Source organism: Typopeltis vanoorti, chromosome 10 (assembly GCF_054136105.1).
Source record: "Typopeltis vanoorti isolate ZY-2024b chromosome 10, IOZ_Tvanoo_1.0, whole genome shotgun sequence".
In the NCBI taxonomy this organism is placed as follows: Eukaryota; Metazoa; Arthropoda; class Arachnida; order Uropygi; family Thelyphonidae; genus Typopeltis; species Typopeltis vanoorti.
The window spans coordinates 43,638,386-43,656,352 of NC_143558.1; the positions used below are offsets into that span (position 1 = coordinate 43,638,386).

General features: G+C 34.9%; 1 long non-coding RNA gene across 3 annotated transcripts in view; it reads right to left on the bottom strand.

The window, feature by feature from the left end:
• LOC150102370 (uncharacterized) overlaps positions 1-17,967 on the bottom strand; it is a 399,049-nt gene that overhangs the window by 132,126 nt on the left and 248,956 nt on the right. Inside the window, exon 1 of one of the 3 annotated variants that reach the window (XR_016548917.1) lies at positions 3,352-3,491. The exons of the other annotated variants lie outside the window; for them this stretch is intronic. This is a non-coding gene — a long non-coding RNA (uncharacterized LOC150102370). Of the gene's footprint in view, positions 1-3,351; positions 3,492-17,967 lie in introns of those variants that run through there. 3 annotated transcript variants of the gene reach the window in all.

The following is a 17,967-nucleotide window of genomic DNA, read 5'->3' on the forward strand; positions in this document are numbered from 1 at the left end:
TAACTGGATTCAAAGTCCACAAAGCATTTACTTCGGAATAAGGATTTCGAGTTAATACTACAGTTGAAACTATTTGTAATATAAATAAATGCCTGATTTCGTGATATACTGTATATCGCACATAACAAGTTTCTATATTTATTATTATTTTTACTTGATTATTTATGAATGTCTTCATGTGGTACATGCTTTTCATCCCCTCATTGTGCGATTATCCTTCCCGTTATTGAAGACCTGAAATGTTTGGAAAAAAGCACTATGTTTGATCTCTAGAGAGTATTCTCTCGAATTATGCAACAATTACCCCACACCCATCCACAATCATGGTACTAAAGGTGCTGCAAGTTTCAGTGTGGCTGTGATTTCAATCAGAAAAGTTAAAGAACTTTTACATATATTTTTATACATTATATTACTCATACTTTGATATTTAGCTACTATATAGACATTTTTATTGGCACCATACGATAAAAAAAGACGTTACAGAAGCCTGCTGCAGGATACAGTAGAAGATACCGTCATATATAGTCAAATTAATCATAGAAAATTGTATTTTTCTACAGTCAAAGATAATTTGTAGACATGATTTTACAACATGCGATAATCATTTGAACTCTATGACATCATCGAATAGAGAAAAGGTCACTGGCAAAATTACAGTACATAGAAAGAGGCATCTTCAGAAGGTTGTCGTTTTATTTTATTTAGATTTTGCAGTTAAGAGTTAAAAAAGGTAATTAAAAGAAGAAATTCAAATTCAAGAAAAATTCCAAAAAAAAAAAAAAAAAGATACATGGAACCTTAAGCAGACAACTATTATACTGTGAAGGCGCGAAATCAGATTTTCATCCCACAAAACAAGTAAACCCGGACAAAACCGAAAATAACACAAGTTAACAGATATACGCTGGTTTCAGTAGTTGTTTCGGCCCTAATTCTAAACAGTAACAACAACTGTGGAGACGTATTTTCTAGCAGACAGCCCCTAACAGAATTGGATCTGAGCAGGCTGATTCTCTTGCGACTTTCCATGGCCTGTGTCAACAAGTGAGTATGGATACCGCCATTCTCGTTCTACAGTAAACCCCCCCCCCCCTTAGTAACAAGGGCTGCTGTAGAACGAGAATAGTGGTATCCGTAACGATCATTAATTAACCAATGACTCTCTAGGTAGTGAATGCTGGTTGTTGATCTCCGTCACTTTTGAGGATATTGAGGTAACGGCAATGGGATGATAGTTTAACTGACTTTTATCGCCGTTTTTAGGAACAGGCTGGATAAAAACTTGCGTCCATTCAGTTGGATAGATGTCAGATAAGTAGGACAACTTTATAACTTTGTAAAGGCGATACAAGACGGGTGTAATTCTAGAACACAAACTCTTGTTACAACTACAGGGATACCATCTGGACCGCAGGACTTATCAATATCAAGGATAATGAATATTTTACTGATTTCTTCTGTCAATAGATCAGAAGAGGCAGACTGAGGGTGGTTTGTGGAACAGTAGGGGGAGACTGCCTTGATTGTCTGAAGAAAAGTTAAAGATTAATGCCAACAGATCTGCCTTATCTATAGCTAGGAATTTGCCAAGAATGCTAAAAACCTAGCTACAATGGAATCGGGATTCATTTAAAAAAACTTTCTTGTGATTCTGTCCAATTATTTTCATACATTTTTTAATTGATTTCCCGATAACTGTTTCTTTTATTTTACTTTTAAGGAAAAATAATTTAAAGATATATTTTGCATACTTCGCCTTCAAAATATACAACAGTCTTCATTAAAAAATGAAACTGCAACTAATCTTACACGATTCAAGATTGTGCTGAGGAAACATACGAGTATCTTAGAAGAATCAGTTCAGATTATAGCTACTACTTACTGTTCACAACTCAAGATAATGAAAGATCATATAAGCAGATGTTGCTGCTGAATATCAAATGACATAACACATTGAAATCTAGAGAGGTATAGTGTACCCCTTTATTTGAAATAGAAATATAGTTTGTACTTGTATTGTATATAAACATCAACATAAGAAAAAATAGTCGTATTGCTTACTACGATTTTGTTTTCCATTACTATAATGTATATTATTTGTTCATTGTTACATATAATTTGTATATTGCTGTACAACATCTTGACTAAACCTGAAATCTCGTAATAATATTTTTAATCATATTAATAAAAATGATAAAATATGTCATCCATTCGTGTCCTTTCTTGTAGTATTTAAGAGTTTTTTTTTAAAAAATCATTGTTATATATTGCATGCATAAATTAATAAAATGATTAGAAGAAATATTTAAATTAAAATCCGATTTTAAAAATGACGTATATCATAAATAATATGATATACGTCAATATGATATATCGTCAAAATGACATTTAAAATAAATTAATTCGAAGATTTTTTTTTCAACTATAACCATCCGGGGATTTTCAATTTTTAATCTTTCTATATATATATATATTTTTTTTTTTTTATTGTAAGTCCAATGCTAGGTTGTTCGATCCTTACAGCTCACTAGCACAGTGAATGAGCAGAAAGTTGAGAGAGAGAGAGAGAGAGAGAGAGAGAGAAAACCAACTTATTAATACTGGATTTGAAAGATCGGCAGATTGTACTTCTTTAGGAAATGCATAATAAGCAGTAGAAGGAACAAATGAATAGAGGGAAAAAAAAAGAAATGATGCAAAAAAAGATAGAACGAGAAAGAAGAGATACAAAAGAAAGGAAAGAAAATAAAAAGAAACAAAAATTCGTTCTATCAATAGTAGGATATATGAGTGTATTGGTAAGCACTGTTGAGAAGAACTGGAGGGATAGATACCATCGGTAGCAGATAACTTTTGATATTCAGGTTTCTCATCATTTTCCAATTCTCTCGTGTGCAGATGATCATAAAAGGTATCGAGTACGAAAAAATATTTAAATTAAACTCCGATTTTAAAAATGACGTATATCATAAATAAAACAAACAGAAAAAAGCTGATACTAGTTATATTCCTTTGTTCTTATTTTTTATAACCATATAAGCATCGAGAACATTATTCTCTCGTCATGAAGAGAAAGAAGAGATACAAAAAGAAAGGCGAGAAAGAAAACAGTTTTTTCTTAAAAGTCCACTGATTTATGCAGAAAATAAACACCAGGTGGCACATCCGTTATAAGGAAGCAGTCTAATCAATTCAAAATCCTAACTAATGATAAAAACTTTTTTTTTGAATTGGGAAATGGGAAACACTTGTCATCTTCAGCTATATTTCCTTCTTCTACTGCAAACAGTATGTTAAAAGCTAAATACTTTTAATTCGCGTTTTTGGTTTTCTTGTATAAATGCTCACCTTCTTATCTTTTAAGTTTTCTTTTGTACCTCTATGTTTAGAACACTTGAGAGAATCGTAAGTGATTACTAGTTTGTGAACGGAACCAGGGTCAGGAATTTTGGGTCACTTCTTGGCTGTAGATAATGCTTCAACAACTTACTGTACCACGGAGCCAAAAATATATTACCATTAACTCACCCTTAGATAAGTTGGATCTTTGACCGTCTATGAATCACTTCGTTAATACTACGAAGCGGAAGTTTTTCATCAGAGCAAAAAAATTGCAGTTCTGATTGGCTGAAAGGACGATACAAAACTCCACATCTGCTAAATAATCTGGAAACGATCTCATTGGTTCGAGAGCTGAAGTGGCTGACAGATAAGAATTTCGGATCTGTTTACCAATTAAACGATATATTTTTCTCTTGCAGGAAGCTTGAAATGGCAAATCCAAAGAATATTGGAAGATAGTTTTATTAAAACACGCACACGGAATCTGACAAAGTGCAGTTTATTCCTAGAGGGATATTCTTTAAATGATTATTGATGTAGTATTAAACGTGTCAATAACCACAAGGTTCATAATAAAGTGCTCGAAGCAAGTAGAACAAAAGACGGTCAATTTTAAAAACTATCATAAGAGCTTTATTCATGCTCATTTTTTAAAGCAAATAATTTTTTAACTTAAGAGTAAGTTTTAACATGCTATGAAAACAATTTGTAAACTGCAATTATAAAATAAACGTTCAATTCGCTAGTTTTTTTTAATTGTATGTGGCTTCCAACAAGAAAAGCTTTTCTGTAAATCTATAGCACATCAATAATACTGTGGGCGGGCTAAGGTTTTTTTTTTTTTCGTTTTTATTAATTTCATATTTATTGCATTTTTAATTAATTTGTTTACATAATCCAGTAACTTTACTCTAGAGAACAAATATGGAGCCCTTCACTCAAGTAGTAAGTGGAGCAGTAGTTTCATACTGGGCAATGAAATTCATCTCTCACTTAGAGACAATCACAAACATCCATGCCCATGGTAGGATCGGAACTCGCAACCTGTTGGCTGAACCAGATTGGTCTGGTTTTTGTTAGAATCATTATCTTCACACCGCTTAGAAATCGAATTTTTCTTAGGATACCCAGTACCCCCCCTCCCCACACACACACAGCATTCATTCTCCAAAAGAGAGTAGGCTGCTCTATTTTATCCATACCTTTTAGAAACTGATAGGGGTGTCAGTCTTCTCCCTCTACACACACACACTTTTATTCTCATCGTTCAGTGCCTTTCTGAAACGTATCAGACAGAGGTAATGCACCAAATCCTAACTAATATTTAGTAGTATGCACTTGTTTTGTTTCTACGAGTTTTGACTTTTCTCTAGGAGTGTTTTTCTCTATTTTTCGTTACCGAGCTGTGTGATTTTATCCGAATTTCTTTTGGACAAAAATATTATTTTAGCGGAATCGGTTGAAAAAAAAATACTTTCTCAACAGTTTCTCTGGTTTTAACTACACGCACAACTTTTTGCCAAAAATATTGCGGAATAAGTTCAAAATATTAGCTTTTTAATGAGATGTGACAGCATATATTATATGTGATTAATTCTTTCTATATACTTCAAACAAGTTTCTTGGGAAATTAACCTCCCCCTTTTTTATTTTTTTTTCACTCTGGGTTATCTGGAATTCTGTCAGTAATAGTGGTGTCCAGAAAAGAATCCCAACACGTTATTCCACAAATATTCAGTAGAGATTATTTTCCATGAAAATATTCTGCAAATATTTTCATGGAAAATGCTCATCTGAAACAACATCAATAATTCCCCCACTCTGTACTAAACCCATTGGAACATGTACAGCCACCTCCCAATATCCCTTCACAGTACACCTTGAAACCCACAGAACAAGTTTCATTTCCTCCTCCTTCATCCCTGCTACTGCTGTACTGTGGAACAGTCTTCCCCCCTGAGGTATTTCCCAAGGAATACAATATACAGGCTTTCAAATGGAATGTTAACAAGTTCCTCCTTTCCGATCCCACTACCCATATACAGTATTAAAGTACTATAGGTTGATCAGCCAACCTCTCGTATATGGGCCCAACATAAAAAATAAAAAAAAAAATAAAAATAATTTTTGAATCATGCATTTTCAATGATTTCTTCCTTAATGCCTAACCTGAAGAAATCTTTTAAAATAGAAACGAACCTAGCAGTATAGCATAATCAAATAGTGGCACGCATAAGTAAATAGTGGCGTTTATTCTTATGGCGAGAAAACAGTCATATAATACAGCAAAGAACATATACAAATAGATAAGCAAAATAAATTCCCAGATCGCCTCAGTGTTTCACAATCACTCAATTCCTATAATGAAGATCATAGTCAGTTGCTGTAGTGAAATCGAGAGTGCTGGTAAGTTCATGGCAATTTTCGCTAATAACAGCTTTCCAAATATATTCTCCAGTTCTAGCATAACCTTCACCACCATCTATTCTTAAACTTTTAAGATTACACTGTCTCAATTTGTTGTCATATACACAATTCCATTTACCCTAAGTTAGGAGCTTTTAAATTGTCTTCTCATCTTCTCTAAACCAGGTCAAGATATCCGACCACAGTAGTCAATATATGATCCTATCAAGCTTTTTTTTGAATAGTCTCTTCTATTCAATTAATCATCAGTCACTAGTACACCCTCTGCATTTAGCAGAGTTATTCTTTCATATACATTATTTCTTATACATGAAGTATAACGATAGAATTCTGCTGGGTTATCTGACTTGCAGAGCCAGTTTCTTTTCATACTCAGACTTAGCTTTCAGTACAACAGTTGTGACTCTTCTGGCCTGTTCCTTATAATTTTCATAACTGACATCATCCTTGTGTACATGGTATTCCTTCTACATCATCTTTTTTCTTACGAATCTCTTACTTAATTAGATTACACATCCATTTCACTACTGTCCTATTTATTCTTCGAACTCTAGGGACACATTCTGATATTGCATCATTTAAGTATTTTTTTAAACGCTTCCCATACAACAACCGATACCATGGCGCAGAACCTAACATACTCCTCAGGTGGTCATAATTTCCTGCTTTGTAGTTCAGCACGTAACCTTTTCTGAATGCAACATTCATAAACTTAGCCACTTCCCAAGTGCGTACCGTCACTGTCACTGATCACTGTCACCAACTGGAGGCAGAATAGTTACGTCTTTAACTAAAATCCATGCCAATATTTTATAATCCAATATATTTTTATGACAATATATTGCCAATATATTTTTATTCACATATGTGTGGCTAAATTTTGCATAAAAACTGTATGCAAAGAAGAAAAAATATATACCGCAGAAGTGATAAGAATACAGTAAGTGAGAGATCTCTGTAGGTCACCAATTTTTTTTTTATTCAAAAAAAAAAAAAAGTCACGAAAACAGATCTGAGTAAGTTAAGTGCTTTAAGGGCTTGTATCATATTATTATTAGTAGTAGTAAGATTGATACAATTTAATAGTAACTATTACTAGTTATACCTGAACATCGCCATATGTTGTATAATTAGCGAAATAACCGAATCTCATCATGGATCGTAGTACCTGAGCCGCAGTAGTTCAGATTCGATGTAATTTAACCACTGAGCAAAACGCAGCCAACAAGTACTTGCAATTGCCAGAAGACGTTACTCATACCACACCCATCAGCTAAAATTTCGGAGCTCGTATTTTTGGCATGAGGGGCTAATCTCGCACTTTCGAATCAATAATTCATTTAAAGTGCATGAGTTATTTATCGTATCTAAAATAGATTAGCAATAAATATCTATCTATCTATCAGGATAATCTTTCTCCTAAATAGATTTCAGTCCAATCGCACTTATGTAACTGCCTTCGATTACATCATGAAATCATCCACTACCCCATTTTTACAGGGATGCTCTACAGCAGTGGAAAAATACAGAAATTCATCACACACTGACAGGATCAACAAAGTCAGCTGTACTTATAGAACCATGTTTTCGAACAGAAATATAAAAGACTCACAACTGGACAGCTCTTTCTTTTCCCTACATGGAACTGGGCAGGAACAAGAATCATAGGAAACCTCCTGACCCAGACCTTAAAGTGGAAAACATTCACATGACTACCACTGAAAGCAAAAACTGAAAAGCAATATCAACAGATGCAAGTAGCCATTATAAAAGCCTTTCTAGATATCGTTATATCTCAGGGAATCCGTATTACTTCTAGAAAATGTGGTGAGCCCATCTTTCATCTTGTATCATCTGAAACCTCACTTCCAATTCTTCTTTCCAACTGCAAGAAAATGTACTACTTCCTCATGTCAGTGCCACCAATTTCGGTCTTTGTATATTCATCCTTATCCCTCTCATATCACTTCCATATAAATCGAGGTGTGCCAAACCAGATTCTGACATACTGTGGAGGCTATGCCATAACATCTTGCCAACTCCTAAGCTCTACAAATGTCAACTTAGAGAATCAGATCTATGTCTATTCTGCGAAGTTTCAGGTACCTTGACACACATATCTAACCTATCCTCTGCAATCAAAGCGATGATCACCTATGCCTGAATACTGCCTCCTGTAACTACACACACACACACACACACACACACACACACACACACACACAAAGAAGACTACTGCTGGAATTTAGTCCATACAGAAGAGAACAGACACAGAATATACAATTTCCTCTTCATCTGCGCCAAGCCCGTCATCTACAGCTTCTACCTTAAGCACACAAGAAATAACCAGCACCCATCCATCATCGAATCAGAACAAACCCTTATGTGTACCTACGTTGGAAACTACAAAGTAGGTTTTCACTGGAACTTGATTATTATAAAGAAACAAGAACTGTCGCGAAATTCATAGAGTGGAATCCAACTAGTACCCTGTTGTGGATTGCCGACGACGATACATTTCAGCTGAAAGATAACTAAAAGCGATACTGAACTATAATGCTGACTTACTAAAAAAGGCAAATCCTGTCTACCACTCATGTATCTTTTGCCTATTTTCTACTGTATATCCAAAATGAAAATTCTTTTCTCTCTGTAATATATATTCTTATAAAATGTAAATAGTCATTTTTATTGCCTATCTTCCAATGTATATTTTATTAAGTTAAATTTAAAAAATAATAACTATGTCTATTCTGCGAAGGCACTGAAAAGCAAAAGAGATGCTTCCAACTTAACATCTTTGTATGGCATGTGGCCTGTTTTATATTTTATATTTTTATTTATTTTTGCAAGGAGAGAAACAGAATAAAAAATAAAAATGCCCTATCTATAAGAAAACAATATAATAAAAAAATAGCGTGAGATAATAATAAAACTATAGGCAAGACGAACAGGAGATAGGATAGATTTACTGTTTGGTAAGTCAGCGAGCAAGTGCAGTATGACGCAAAACGATGACATGTTATCAAAGACTAAATAAAGAGCATACATGCGTTATCCTCAACATCAATATTAATATCAGTGACGCAGTATATTTATATATGACATAACTGAATCAATGACCTCTTATTCATCATGTACAAATAGTGTAATATCAATCACACACACAAACACAAAACATCCATCTAACATCAGCTTATTCACTGTGCTGGAATAAAAAAGCATTTGTATAGATAATAAATTGTGGTTATTATTTTTGTTTTATTTATGTAACTATTATATACATACAGTATATATACTGAGCATTGGCAGAAGTGATGTTTAATATAGATTTTTTTTTCAATATTAGATTTACTAAGTTTACTTTCTGTTAAATTTAAAATGATCAGCGAAACCATTTCATTTAATGCTTCATTTTAAATTTAACAAACGGCGCAGTCGACAACATCACGAGTTTAAAAATTTAAGATAAAATCGCATTCCTAAGTTTATTTATCTGAGCTTTCTTTTTAGTTTTATTTAATGGAAAATTTATTTCTGGAATTTTATTTCGAATGGCAAATGAAAATGTAGGTGATTTTGCATCATCTCTCCAAAATGAAGAATTTTGAAAACTTACTAATTTGGAAAGATTAATTAATACCTTCAGTAGTAAATTTCAGGCAAATATTGAGATATTTTTGAAACTTCTGAAACAGTGAGATCTCTGATAAATAGATACTCAGTTGCTACTTATTCTGGAAGCAAAATTTGCTTACAGTTCCAGAAGGGATCAGGCAGGCTGTTGATTATACAACCTTTAAATCTCTAATGCTTCAGGAATTTTCCAGGAAATTTGATATTAGTCCTAACCTCTGAAAACTTCACTAATGTATCCAAAGATCAAAGGAAACTGTATCTGTTTTATGACATGTTCACTGACATCATTTATAGATTTAATGTAAAGGCTTCTGATAATGACGTCTTAGAAAAAACACTCCTTTTTTAAATTTAAAAAAAGGTTTGAAACTGAACTGAAAAGAACTGTCTATAAGAAGGGTGTAGATACAATAGAACAAGCATTGGATAATGCTGCCATTATCTGAAAAGAATCTGATGTTAGAGCTTCACATGGCAAAAGATTTCATCCATTGAACCTGTTCAACTCCAAAAGATTCTTCATAAAAACTAGAACATTTGAGATTTTTCTACATCTGCCATAATTACGAAGGAAATATCAAGTCTGAGAGCGGACTTGGAGAAAAAGTTTGAGTCTCTTGTAAAGTTTCAAGGACAGTTTCTGTCAATGATTGGAGATCTTAAAAAGACTCAAGAAAATTCTCAAAGGCGGCAACTGAAAAGGAAGAATTTGCGTTGTTATAGATGTAATGAAAAAGGCCATACATATATATCGAGATTTGTCCAGCATATTTTTCAAAACTTCCTGTGAGATATCAAATCTAATTTCTCTCTTCTAATGTTGTTAAGCAAAAGAATTCAAAATCTGAATGCGTTGCAAACTCATAAGTTCCGTAAATATTATTCAGGGAATGGAATTTCAGTTCACACTTCCAATGCTAAATGTTTGATCATCCTAGTGCCTGTTAACTCAGAGCCTCCGAATATTGTAGAAGCAATTATTTTAGGAATTCCATATAAGGTACTATTGGACATTGGAGCCCATGCTTCTGTTATAACATTTTTTTTCCAGATGATAAAGGATAATGAACAAAGAGGAGTTATAAAATTTAGAATGATCTGTGACTCTGAAAGGCACCTTTGATCAAGAGAGTGTAGCTAGAGAAGTTTTAATAGCTGATATTGAAGTTTCAGATATTGTGTGGATAGCTTGGGTCTCTTGCGATGAGTTTCTGACTCCATTGAAATACCCATATAATAATAATAATAATAATAATAATAATAATAATAATAATAATAATAATAATAATACTTTTGATGGTATTTGTGAGGAGACATTTTTGATCCTGAACAAATATTCTTGTTGTTACGAAACAGGAATTATAAGACTGCAAGGTGTTCAATACAAAAATCCTAGTTATAAGGTTTCAGTTTCACAATCAAATGATTCCTGTAATATCTTCTAAGTCTTCAGATTTCCAAGAGATTTAAAATTTTCTTAAAAAATATTATACTTCATCTGATATATCATCTAGGTATTTAGGTCCTTGTGAAGCCCTTATTGAGAGAACAATAAGCCAGTACTTCTTCTGAAGAAGATAAAGCTGTTGTCTCAAAATTTCTAAGGAAGTTTTTTAAAGAAATTTGGTACATCCTTTACTGATGAGATATTTAATTGCTTAGCATTCTCCATTACATTTGTTTTGACAACTGTGGTGGAACATGCTATTAAAGTTACTTCATATAAACTAATTTTGTGAGACAGTATCAGATACCATTTAAGCATGCTGAAAGGTTTAAGCAATTCATACAGGAATATTTCCAGGAATTATTCGGTCTTCAAAAAGTTGAGGAATAGCACATACCTTTCTGTTAGAGAAATCAAATACAGAGCTTAGATGTCTTAGACTTGTGAGCTGTAAACAAAGTCACAATCTATTAATTTCCCACTTTTATAGAACAATTATTAGCATGTATTGAAGGAGCTTCTGTTTTCTCAAAATTAGATTTCAATAGTGGATACTATCGGATCCCTTTGAAGAAAGAGGACAGGCATTATTTTGCTTTTACAAATCCATAGGCTAAATATGAGTTAACTAAAAAGTTAACAAAGTTAGAAGCCCACCAGAAGATGAGCCTAGAAGCATTGCTTAAGACCTAGCCTCCCCCGCCTCCTTTGAAGAATCGTCCAATTAACAAAGCAGTAGCTTGGAAGAATTATTCTTGCTCCAGCTGATAATTTTACTGGTAAGTGCACAGAAAGACTGTATTCTGCATAATGCTTCATTATTACAGTACAGTAATAAATTTACAGTACAATGGGAAAATGCACAAACGTACAGTATTGTACATTTGCGCATTGAATTATTTCACTATCAGAAAATAGTAAAATTCGTTAATATAACAAAACAAACCACATTTTAACATTCAAGCATGTTTAAATTGTCATATCCTTATGATATATAGTGATTTCCTATTTATGAGAGGATCGTCGGGACGGAACTCCATTGTAAGTAGAGAACTGACTGTATCAAAAAATAATTATAATTTCGTGGGTAAATGCCAAAGAAATATTCTATAATGGCATAGGTCGCAGCAGATTTCAAACTTACCTCTGTTGCCAGCAATGCGTTGTTGAGACGTCTGACTACTGACAGCCCTACGCATGACTTAGGAATACTGAAATAAACGGCAACCGTCACTTTCTCAGGACGAATCTATTAGACAGAACGCAACTCCAGGCACATCATTTGGGTTATTTACAGTCATGTGATTCGTCGAGATGAGTTCTATCTGTTTGCATTGGCAGCAAACATGCTGCAACTGAAAAAACTGAATCTTGGAATGTAAGGTTTCTGGACTCATGTTCAACAAGACATTTTCGTTAGTTTTGAGGTGTAGAATACGCCTTCAAAGTTTATCGCAGGTATATGGAATCACCTATATGTATTAATCACATCCACCAGAGGGTTGCCAAAAGCTACAGTGCATTAGTGCTGTGTATTAGCAAAATATTAACAAATTGCTTTGAAAAAATTTGCATTTAAAAATACTAGCACTGTTTTGTGGAACTCTGAGTACTAATGATTATCAGTCTATGTTTCGCAAATTTTGAATTTGAAAGATTGCCACGACAAATGCAGACAAATCAGCCATGGAAACACACAATTTATAGACAATGTATATTAGTGGTAGTGACAGTGTGTAGATGGCACTGTGTGTGTTGATGATAGCGGTGTCGTGTAGTTGGGATTAAGGACGAGAGTTAGTTGTGGTGTGCCCTCACATGATGAGTCCTTGGACTCCTTGGAGGTGTCACGTAATAATAATATTAATAATTACTATTACTATCCAGCAATGCAACTATACCCTAACATGTTGAACAACAAAAGGCATTACAGATGTGTTCAAACATGACAAAAGAAAACATCAAAATAAAACTGGTGTCAGCTGATCACTGTCACCAGATTTGTTTTCTTTTTTTAGTAAGTCCATTTTTTTTGTTTTTTTTTTCTTGTACTAAATGTTACGTTTTGAATTTTGTTCGTCCCTAAAATATGCTTAACTTTGTTATCACAGTTCTACAGGATAATCTAAATTAAAATGCGCTAAATATCATTTTCTGCATTTTTCACTCCATCCGGGACCGCGACATCCTAAGTATTGTTATTGAGGAGAAATAATGAGCGTTGTATGCTTCAGTGATAAGAAGTAGTGAATGTTAATAATAAAAACCGCGTGTGTGTGTGTTTGCATTTTCCTCCCAATAGTAATCCTACCAGGAGGTAATTTATTTCCTACATGCTCCATTGCATACAATGCAAAAATTATATGTAGCTTCCAAGTACTGATTAACATTTATATTTATATTTCTACATCTATATGTACGTATTCCAACCTTTACATCCATATTTATATTTACTATTTATATTTGTATTATATTTATATTTACTTGAAAATATACAATACTTTAGCAGTGCCAAATTTCATTGACATTATTATAAGTCAATGAAATTTGGGCAATAAACAAACAAGATAAACAAAGAATAAAAACAAGTGAAATGAGATTTATGAGAAGAACTGCAAAATACATTATTAGACCAAAACAGTATCGAAGACATTTAAAAGAACTAAAAACAAAATCAATAGAAGAAAAACTAAACAATTATAAACAAAAATGAATAGAACATAAACCGAATGGCCAACACCCGATATCCTAAACAAATACTAAAATGTAATCCAATTGGAAAGAGAAGCAGGGTAGATCTCAAAAAAGGATATTGGATGGATAATGAGACCGGAACAGACCAATATGATCTATACCCGTAATTATTGTTATGATGATGATATATTTACACTATATAATTCATACAATATCAGTAATTTATGTTACATTACAACGACCGGAAGTTGATCTTATTGGCAAAATTAATTAATTCTGAGTAATACTTTTGGATAGTCTGAGCGGTTAGCCGAGTGGTTACGCGCTCCGCAACCATATGCCTGGGAAAGGAGTGTCCTGCGTTCGATTCCCATCGGTGACGTGAGGAGCTAAGGATCTTTCTCAGACATAACCAAGTTAGCCGGTCTTGGGTGTGGACTGCAGGGTTTTCTCCCCAGTTTATCTGGGGTTTTTCCTCCCGCAAAGCAGGCAAACCGGTCTTAAGAACACAACGCTTCACAGACAATTACACATAGTTCAGCGTGGGGTGGTAAAGACCCCACCTCGTAGTGAGTAATGAAACCTAAAAATGGGAGGCCAAGGCCCTACATTGGGATGTAGTGCCAAAGAAGAAGAATATTTTTGGATAAGTCACTGGCCACTTAACGCTACTGTCGCCAGAAGTGATGACGTGTTGTATTAGGGGTATCCGGATGGAGTCCAGTAGTTGACAGTCGTAAAGTATGTAATCGATAGTCTGTTGAAGGTGCGGACAACAAATGCATGATGGGGATTCCAGGATATGGAATCAGTGTTGGTAGTGTCTTAATTTTCTATGTACCGTTAGCAGCGTGGTTAAATCTGGAGAGATAGCGCGTTTTTTCAGCCGGAGTCTGCTTCTAATACTTGGCAAGAATTCTTTTGTTGTTGATACGTTTATAGATGTTAACCATTCTTCACAGTTAAGCCTTATTTCTTCTGCGTTTTTCTAGCAGATTTCGGGTACTTTTTTCGCAACGTGTTTCTAGCCATTTCTTTATAGCCGCTTCTTTAGCCAGTTGATCTGCTCTCCCATTTCCTGCCACCGCAGTATGCGCCTTCACCCAGCAGAACTTGATTTCCCATCCCTCTAGAGTGAGATTCCAAACTAGATTTCTTGTCTGTTCTATCAACGCTAGATGGCTGTTCTGGTTTTTTTATGCCGTCTATATTGCTTCTACTGTCATTGTACATTGTTGCGGTCTTTTGATGAGAGGTGTTGAGTTCTAATTCCCGGAGATATGTAAGCGAATGAATTATAACAAGTTGTTCTGCTTAGTTGTTGGAAAAGAGGGGATGCAGTCTAAAGCACCGTTCTTGTATAATGGACTGTCTGTAATGTGCAATGAAAGAATAACCGAAATTCCCTTCGGTTTTGCTTCCGTCAGTGTAGATATGGAAATCGTCAATTTCTGAGCTTTCCTTTTCCTTAATATGTTTTCTTTGCTGGGTGAGGCCACCTGCTGCAGTGAAGGGGACATTCGCAGCAATTTGGATCAATGTCGGAATTTCCGTTATATATTCCGGAAGTTACTTCATATATATGAGAGAATTCTTCCATTTTCAGGCAGATCGGTGTTAGACCAGCAATACCGTAAGCTGCCTCGAAAGATATTGTCCTTACGTTGCGGTCACGTTTAACGGAAGGACAATCATTTTTTTTTTTAATGCTTTGTAGATCATTAAATTTTATGCAAACCTATCAAATTCAACGCAGAAATGCGAGAATTCTTCCATATATATATATGGAAGATTTTGAACAATATATATATATATATATATATATATATATATATATATATATATATATATATATATATATATATATATATTGTTCAAAATTAAGTGGATATTGAATACCACATTATTTCTTAGCCGAATAAGAAACTCAAAGATAGGAAATCTAATCTAAGAATTTCATGCCGAATATAGAAAACTATATATAAAGTTCGGCGAGACCAAGCGTAAACCAACACCTGGTAGTGCAATGGTAGGGCAACTCGTAGTAAAGGTGGAGAAAGCTCCAATCACTGTCTTTAGTATTTTCCCATAATGTAAAACACAGCTCCTAGGAGAGGTATTACTGTTCTACTTCGTTTAGTAGTTTACTTCGCCGAAGTGAAGCCTGTTGGCTCTAATTTCAGTAATTGTATTTGTGCACCTTTTGGCGAATCGTACAGTAAAGAAAAAGTTCTGACTACTGAAACTTTAGTATTACATCTAGATCTACCTACTCACTGATGAGACCTCAAAAAAGTTCGAAACCGGTCTGGGTAGTGACCTTCTCTCATAATGTAGAACAATAATACATCTCCTAGGAGCTGTGTTTTACATTATGGAAAAATACTAAAGATAGTGATTGGAGTTTTCTCCACCTTTACTACGAGTTGCCCTAGCATTGCACTACAAAGTGTTGGCTTACGCTTGGTCTCGCCGAACTTTATATATAATTTTCTATATTCGGCATGAAATTCTTAGATTGGATTTCCTATCTTTGAGTTTCTTATTCGGCTAAGAAATAATGTGGTATGCAATATCCACTTAATCTTGAATAGTTTACTTCGCCGAAGTGAAGCCTGTTGGCTCTTATTTCAGTAAAAAATATATATTGTTTTATTTATTCATGTTTCTCCAACCCACGAAAAGTTATTTTCAAACCTATAGTACATTTTGTGCCGTGGGTGGGCTAAGGATATTTTTCTTATTTTTATCAATTACACACACACACACACACACACACACACACACACACACACACACACACACACACATGCACGAACCAACGCATGCACTGCTGTAGACATGCGCCTTGCCGATTGGGTGTCCCAATGGGCAAGGTGCATCGTGCCATAAAACGTGTTTGTAGCCGATATAAATTGGAGTAGAATCAGCTCCCAAGAGTGCAACTATGTCCGGTGAAATAGTTGCGAGAAGGAAACTTATGAAGTTTGAAAGAGGTGTTACGATAGGATGTTTTAGGCTTATCTGTTTGGCAATTTGTTGACATATGCGCCATCCCAGGTCAACAATCAGTGATACCATACTGAGATGGAAGTGCAGTGCGTCAACCGCAAGTGCTACCCGCAGTGGACGACCCACAACACTAACCGAAAGTGATTGTAGGGTGCTACGAAGGATAATATGCAAATAATTACTACTTGTCGGTCAACATGTTGAATGCTGAGTTCCGGGCATATCGACTAGAATCATCTGCACAAAAACATTCAGAACCGAGGCTCAGAAGATAGGTTTCCATTGTAGGACCGGAATATGCAACCCATCCCCACATTACCCAAACCAACATAGGCGTACAGCGTCGTCTTCAGGGGTGCGAAAAGCTGGTACAGTGGGACGTGGAAGCTTGTAAAGCTGTGTGGGATTTAATATCCCTTTAATTTAAATAATGTTTATATCGCCGAAATGAAACCTATTGGCTCTTTATATTTAAGTAACTTAATGGGTGCACCTTTTTGACAACTCGTAGCAGAGTATATAAGTTCTTTTCGCTATACCCTTTGGTATTAATTTGGTCTAGCTACTCGCTGATGAAGCCTCAATAAAGGCTGAAACCTGTCTGGGTAGTGACCTCCCACCATAATGTAATAACAGCATACATTTCCTAGGAAATGTGTTTTACATTATGGAAAATACCAAGAATAGCGATCAGAACTTCACCACCTTTGCTGCGAGTTGCCCAAGTTTGTACTACGTACTTGGACTACTTGCATTAGCTCACGCTAGTAGTCGCCGATACTTTTATAGTTTATTATACTATATTCGGCATGAAACTCTCCGATTCCAATCTTTGAGTTTCTTATTCGGTTTTAAAACAATGAGGGATTTAATATTCCCTTAATTTAAATAATTATAAAGCTGTGTTATGGAGAGACGAATCTGCATGCTCTACCGAGCAGATGGACGTGTGTAACGGATGCCCGGTGAACAACTCTTTCTAAGTGCATAACCCCAACTATGAAATTTGGAAATGGCGGTGTGATGATATGGTTCTTCTTTTCCTGGTTTGGCCTCGGACCTCTGCTTGTGATGCCGCGAACATTGAACTCCGAGCGGTATCAGAACATTCTGTACAAAGCAATGTTTCCCACTTTGTGGTGTTTCTACGAAATTGACAATTTTCTCTTTCAGCAAGACAAGACAATGCACCGGGTTAAAAGGCTGTTGCTGCTGTAATTACATAGTTTGTGGAAACGAACGTCTCCATACTTGACTAGCTTCCACTTAGCCCTTAACTCAACCCTATTGTACATTTGTGGGATGAAATGGAGCGTCCGGTGAGGTTAAGGGACTTCTGTACCACAACAGTTCAGGACCTGTTGTGGTACAGAAGAAATATTACATGCCTACAGGAAGAATAG